The following is a 7970-nucleotide window of genomic DNA, read 5'->3' as shown; positions in this document are numbered from 1 at the left end:
GATGGAAAAAAGCTGTCCTTGAAACAGTCTTGATATGTTCATCAAATGAGAGATCAGGGTCCAGAGTAACGCCGAGGTCCTTCACTGTTTTATTTGAGACAACTGTACAACCATCAAGATTAATTGTCAGATTCAACAGAAGATCTCTTTGTTTCTTGGGACCTAGAAAAAGCTTTAAAAGTATAAAGTTTGCAGCCATCCACTTCCTTATGTCTGAAACACAGGCTTCCAGCGAGGGCAATTTTGGGGCTTCACCATGTTTCATTGAAATGTACAGCTGTGTGTCATCCGCAGAGCAGTGAAAGTTAACAATATGTTTTCGAATGACATCCCCCAAGGGGTAAAATATATAGTGAAAACAATAGTGGTCCTAAAACGGAACCTTGAGGAACACTGAATTTTACAGTTGATTTGTCAGAGGACAAACCATTCACAGAGACAAACTGATATCTTTCCGACAGATAAGATCTGAACCAGGCCAGAACTTGTCCGTGTAGACCAATTTGGATTTCCAATCTCTCCAAAAGAATGTGGTGATCGATGGTATCAAAAGCAGCACTAAAGTCTTGGAGTACGAGGACAAATGCAGAGCCTTGGTCTGACGCCATTAAAAGGTCATTTACCACCTTCACAAGTGTAGTCTCAGTGCTATGATTGGTTTTAGACCCCGACTGAAGCATTTTGTATACATTGTCTTCAGGAAGGCAGTGAGTTGCTGTGCAACAGCTTTTTCAATACATTTTGAGAGGAATGGGAGATTCGATATAGGCCGATAGTTTTTTATATTTTCTGGGTCAAGGTTTGGCTTTTTCAAGAGAGGCTTTATTACTGCCACTTTTAGTGAGTTTGGTACACATCCGGTGGATAGAGAGCCGTTTATTATGTTCAACATAGGAGGGCCAAGCACAGGAAGCAGCTCTTTCAGTAGTTTAGTTGGAATAGGATCCAGTATGCAGCTTGAAGGTTTAGAGGCCATGATTATTTTCATCATTGTGTCAAGAGATAGATAGTACTAAAACACTTAAGTGTCTCCCTTGATCCTAGGTCCTGGCAGAGTTGTGCAGACTCAGGACAACTGAGCTTTGGAGGAATACGCAGATTTAAAGAGGAGTCCATAATTTGCTTCCTAATGATCATGATCTTTTCCTCAAAGAAGTTGATGAATTTATTACTGCTGAAGTGAAAGCCATCCTCTCTTGGGGAATGCTGCTTTTTAGTTAACTTTGCGACAGTATCAAAAATACATTTTGGATTGTTCTTATTTTCCTCAATTAGGTTGGAAAAATATAATGATCGAGCAGTAGTGAGGGCTCTTCGATACTGCACGGTACTGTCTTTCCAAGCTAGTCGGAAGACTTCCAGTTTGGTGTGGCGCCATTTCCGTTCCAATTTTCTGGAAGCTTGCTTCAGAGCTCGGGTATTTTCTGTATACCAGGGAGCTAGTTTCTTATGACAAATGTTTTTAGGGGTGCAATTGCATCTAGGGTATTGCGCAAGGTTAAATTGAGTTCCTCAGTTAGGTGGTTAACTGATTTTTGTCCTCTGACGTCCTTGGGTAGGCAGAGGGAGTCTGGAAGGGTATCAAGGAATCTTTGTGTTGTCTGAGAATTTATAGCACGACTTTTGATGCTCCTTGGTTGGGGTCTGAGCAGATTATTTGTTGCGATTGCAAACGTAATAAAATGGTGGTCCGATAGTCCAGGATTATGAGGAAAAACATTAAGATCTACAACATTTATTCCATGGGACAAAACTAGGTCCAGAGCATGACTCTGGTAGCCCTGCCCCCTGGTAAACAGTGTATGATCGCTGGATGATTCGTTTTAAGTCTAATAATGCGGGTAATGGAGTCGCCAATGACCAGGATTTTCAATTTGTCAGAGCTAATGGTGGGAGCCTTCGTCGTCTCAGACCCCGTAACGGGAGGAGTAGAGACCAGAGAAGGCTCGGCCTCCGACTCGCTGCTTAATGGGGAAAACCGGTTGAAAGTTTCTGTCGGCTGAATGAGCGACACCGGTTGAGCATTCCTATAGCATTTCCCTCCAGAAGCCATGAGAAAGTTGTCCAGCTGCGGGGACCGTGCGAGGGGATTTATACTACTATCTGTACTTACTGGTGGCACAGACGGTTTCATCCTTTCCTACACTGAAATGACTCTTGCCTAATGATTTTGTCTGAAGCTGGGCTTGCAGCACAGCTATCCTCGCTGTAAGGCGATCGTTCTCCTGTATATTATGAGTACAGCGACTGCAATTAGAAGGCATCATGTTAATGTTACTACTTAGCTTCGGCTGTTGGAGGTCTTGACGAACCATGTCCAGATAAAGCATCCGGAGTGAAAAAGTTGAATGAAAAAAAAGTTGAGGGAAAATATAAAAATATAAACGGTAATTAAAAAGTAAAAACCGTAAAGTTGTCAGGTAGCAAAGTAAGGTTAGCAACAAAACGCACAGCAGCACGTACACAAGTCTGCAAGTTAACTGTTAATTGTTGATTTTTTTATTCCACTTGCTTTGGCAATGTTAACATATGTTGGATGGTAGGCTACGAATACAAAAAAGTTTGGGGACATTAAATGTACTGTTCGATTAATACATGGCTACTATGAGTGGGTATTATCTTTAGAGTTAGTGATCTAGCCCCACATAAATTAGCCTATGATATTAAAGCACATTAATATTATTTTAACAGTAAAATATGGCATAATTAATCTACCCAAAATGCATGACATTCACTGGATTAGGTTGCGCATTAAAATATCAAATGATGAAATAACTTATTTCTTCAACACCATCAAAAGGGGTTTATTGGCATGGGAAATATGTTAACATTGCTAAAGCAAGTGGAATAAACAATCCAAAATTAAGTTGACCCTCTCCCTCTCTCTTCACAATCCACTCACAGATGGTATGTAGGCTGGTTGATGGCACCTGCAGTCCAACTGGACAGAACATACCAGACTTTAGCTATGACCTTCTCCCTCCCCATCCTTCAAGGAAAGACCCTTCTTTACACTTCCTGTTAGGCATGATGATTTCAAAGTGTCTCCATTTCTCTCATGTCCTGTGGTATCATCTTTCTTGCTCTCTCTCCAGGATACATTAGGGGAAGTGGTTCCCCTCAGGCAAAGGCCTGAGGCTACAGCCAACTACCAAATGACCAGCCAGGCTGCCACACACCTGCAGTACACTCCCCTCCCCCACTTACACTTCAAGGAAGATCTAAGTCTGTATTCACAGGGTAGCATTGCTGATCTAGTATCACTGATCAGATCCCTCTACGTAGTCAGCAGATGCAGCAGCTGTTTCAACTGTCCATTATAGGATAAGTCACATGCAGTAAGTCATTGTGGAGTTGACACAATTGTCTTAATATTTGTGTCTATTGATGGCATTTTAATATTGTGGAATATCATTTTGATTGACTCCTCACACCTGTTTCCTGGGCCACAGTGGACAAAATGATTTTTTTTAAATCATGCATTCGCCTTTGCAGACCTAAAACTCATCAGTATTGACAACCAAATAAATGTGTGCTTTCAAGGATATAAACAAATATTTTTTTAAATTCTTATCAACATTTCAGATAAAGGCCTATTTAATTAAGTTAAATTGCATGTATTAGCTTTTAAAGTTCTCTGGATGGCAGTAGCGAGTTGAATGAGTCCATTTGAGTCCTGATTGTAGAAACTTGAAATGACAAGTGTACTACAAACACGCTGCATTAAAGAGGCAGTAGGACTTTTGTATCACATTTTTTACCTTGTTTGAAAAAGATCATCAGAAAGTGTTATTGAAATATGACAACAGGAGAAATTCCAGCCGAACAATTGATCTATATACGGAACAAAAAATATAAACACAACATGGGACCAACAATTTACATGCTTCATGAGCTGAAATTAAAGATCCCAGAAATGTTCCATACGCATAAAAAGCTTAATGTACATTAGGACCTTTTAGTTAGCATTTCTCCTTTGCATTTGAGTAATTTAGCAGATGCTCTTATCCAGAGCGACTTACAGTAGTGTGTCATTACTGGCCTGTAAGGATCAGGTTACAGTGGATCACGGTTCTACAGAGATATATATCTCCCTCCCGCAGAGGGTGAGAAGTATAGAGGGTTTGATGGGGCCCATCGTACATTATAAGGCAGCAGCCCAACTCCTTTCTCGTCTCTAATGTGAGAGACTATAATGTGTGTGCGCGTAGGAAGAGATGTATCCAGATCAAAGTGAATGTTTTTGTGACGATGAGGCTGTGATTTTAGTTGTCTAACGAGATCATAGTAAATTGTGATACCTTGCCTCGTAACTAGCTACGCTCCAGGGAACCCAGAGAGCGTGTCATAAAGACGGGAACATCCCTTTCTACCCTGGGGTATAAAACATGTGAGGTAAGAATTTACATATCAGACTAAGTTGACCACGCTCTGCAGCCGAGGTCTATGACTAATCATGACCCCAAAACGCAACACGAGGTGGTTGAAGAAAGGAAACCTCTGAACAATCAATGCTACGGTTGAGTAAGGTGAATTCAAGTAGGACCACCCGGTTATTCTTTTCAAGTCACCGGTTGTCTACATGGCCCTCCTACCCACGCTGGGAGTGTCGACATTGCTGATTAGCCTCCTCAGAAGCCCACTCTCACAGAACAAGTGCAAGGAAACAGATAACTAAGAGAAAGGACATTGTGACATATTGTGGACAATCAGAGACGTACACCCGATAATGAAGTAGATGGCCATCGAAAGAACAAGGCGTCGGCCGGACCTATCCCACTAAGCGGAACTCGGCCCATGAAGAGATACCCAACGGAGACCTTCAACACGTAAATACACACATTGCAATTCTTACCCATAAGAGCGGCAGTTCGGGGCAAGGTGTAAGGGCTGAAACTAAGCATAGCTAACAAATGTATCCAAGTCTTGCTCTTTCTCTCGCTCTCTTTAAATCTACATCTTGTGTAACACGTGTCATATTGTGTTGGTCCGCTAGGGACCTGTTGCCATTGTATTAAGTTCTAAACTATAACCTAGACTGTTTGTGTATGTGCATCTTATGTTATCATATAGCTTGTTAGTAAATAAATAATCAACTCAATTTGTGTGATGCGGAATGATTAGTGAGACCCGGGTTTGTGCAGATTTGCGAATTATGCTACTTTTAGAATGAGACTGATGAGGAAATGTATTAATTAGTGACTGCTATGAAATCAATATATTCTGATATTCTTTGAGTAAATTCTGGAAACGGTAACTCATTAATTAAACAAACTTTTCCCGTGGTGCCCCAGGTTACGGAGTTAATTGTTAAATTATTTAATCATGTAATAATAAACAGTTAATTATTCGATAAATAGCATGTCATGACATTAACGATAACAACGTCATGACAAGTGAGTGCAAACATTTTCATATTTTCTTCTTACTGGTCTCCCTTGTGAATCGAACCCACAACCCTGGCATTGCAAGTGCCATTCTCAACCAACTGAGCCACTTTGCCAAGATAATCCATCCAACTGACAGGTGTGGCATATCAAGAAGCTGATTAAACAGCATGATCATTACACAGGTGCACTTTGTGCTGGGGACAATAAAAGGCCAATCCAAAATGTGCCAGTTTGTCACACAACACGATGTCACAGATGTCTCAAGTTTTGAGGGAGTGTGTAATTGGCATGCTGACTGCAGGAATGTCCACCAGATCTGTTGCTAGAGAATTGAATGTTAATTTCTCTACCATGGCAGTACGTTCAACCGACCTCACAACCGCAGACTATGTGTAACCACGCCAGCGGGGAAGAACTCATTCTGATTGACTGGGACTGGCTCCCCAGTGGATAGGCCTATGCCCTCCCAGGCTTACCCATCGCTGCGCCCCTGCCCAGTCATGTGAAATCCATAGATTAGGGCCTAATGAATTTATTTCTACTGACTGATTTCCTTATATAAACTGAAACTCAGTAAAATCTTAGAAATTATTGCATTTATATTTTTGTTCAGTAAAATAAAATGGGTCAGCCTAAAGAGCCCATTAAAAGAAACATAGAAGTGGAGCCTGGCCCAATCCCAAATCACCCCCTAAAAAGTACACCCTATGCACTTGTGGAGTTCTGAGATGATTTGACAGGTGTAATCAATCTTGTAATAGCTCCACCTTGCTCCCCAGATTACACCATATTGCTTATACCAATTAAATCCTCTCAGATCTCCACAAGCGCATTGGGCATAGGTTTTAGGGGATGATTGAGGATTGATTAGGAAGCACTCACTTTTCTGGAGATTATTGATCAATAAAGAAAATAGTCAATACGAAAAAAAGAATGGTGTACATGTGAAAAGAAAGAATAGTCCCTTGCCTGGGGATTCTGAAATCTGCAGGGTTCTGTACACCCATTCTAAATCATAAAATCTGAGAAGGACTTTGACATAACTATGTCTCCTTCTGCTCTGGGGTTGGAGTGGTCTTTTTTGTTGTTGCATTGAATGCAAAAAAAATCCCTGCTAGCGGGAAAGGTAGGTTTTAACTAATTAAACAACAAAATAATATGATCTACATGATCAGTCTCTGTGTGTAAAATTAAAAAGTGGTTAATGTGAACCTAACTCGCAACAAAAAAAATCTAACGAAAGAAATCCAATGTTATTTGTTGCCTAGACTTTACTGCAAATGACACTCAAGTCTTGAGAAGAAAAAAAAAACTATAGACTAATAATGCAGTTAGCCATGACAGCCTTTATAATATAATGCTTGTGACCACACAGAAATATTGCACTTGGGGAAAAAAACATCTTAAAGTAGAAATAGAACAAAACAAAGAGTCATTCTATTTTTGCTCTATTATAGTGGCTACTACAGACATCGATCACGTGCACAAGGCTACATGTGTGCAAAAATAACATTCACTGAGTAAAAAAAAAAGTATAATCCCCCTCACATGTGTTACTGTCAAGTTCAACACAAAACAATATCCTTGGGCTACACTGCACATTATTACATTGTACTCTTTCTGCCTGTGGACATCTGTTCTACAATGTGTCAGCAAAAGTGAGAAAGAGGGAAAGTGTGTGGTGTTCCATTCCCCTCTATAGTGACATCCAGTTTAAGCCAGGCCCAGCTCCAGCTACACTTGATCCCTGAATCCACTTGTTTAACAAGCAACGCACCATTTTCCACTAATTCTCTCATTCTGAAAATGAACCACATACTGTAGAAGGAAAACATTAGTTAACAGATAGTGGTTAGTTCGTTAGCTAGTTAACATTTCACACAGATTGCCAGGTTCCAGTAAGCAACTAAGGCATTATAATTTGACGACCGGTTCCTCAAGTTATATTATTGCGAATTGGTTAGGTTACTAACGTTAATGTTAACTCATCTGATGTTGTAACGTTAGCTAACACGTTAACTGTCTGACTTTATTAGTAAGCTAATTATTTGATTAGATAAGTTGGCTAACAGATAATTCGATCCAGCTAGCATGATACTTAATAATGCTAATACTTGTTCAACAACACTTTCTCCCTCACCTCAAACTTTCCAAATGCCAGTAGATTTTCAGTTACAACTCATGAAGAACGCATCATCACAAGAAGGATCGCCTCTTAGTATTATTATTATAATAAAACAAATATACACATTAAAATACAAAAACACAGTTATGGGAAGCACAATTCATTTTTTTTTTTTTATCACCCAGAAAACAGTTACATTACTCCCCAAGTAATACTTAAAATTGCCTAAACAGCACCAGATCATCATGAGGAAATGTATTTTGAATTTTGTTCCATCAATATGGCACATTAAAAATAAAAGCAGATTTACCTAGCTCGCTGGAAAACCTAGGACAGGGCTTGGGAAACTCCAGGCCTCATCAAGCTTTGATTTAAGTGCCCTTGAACGGGTTACACTACACAGGCGCACCGGTTTGTGTCAAGAATTTGCTAAGCTATTGGGTCTGTACATGCGA

The sequence above is a fragment of the Salvelinus alpinus genome, chromosome 5, assembly GCF_045679555.1.
Source record: "Salvelinus alpinus chromosome 5, SLU_Salpinus.1, whole genome shotgun sequence".
Lineage (NCBI taxonomy): Eukaryota > Metazoa > Chordata > Actinopteri > Salmoniformes > Salmonidae > Salvelinus > Salvelinus alpinus.
The sequence above is the reverse complement of the archived record's forward strand: the minus strand, read 5'-3'. Positions refer to the sequence as shown.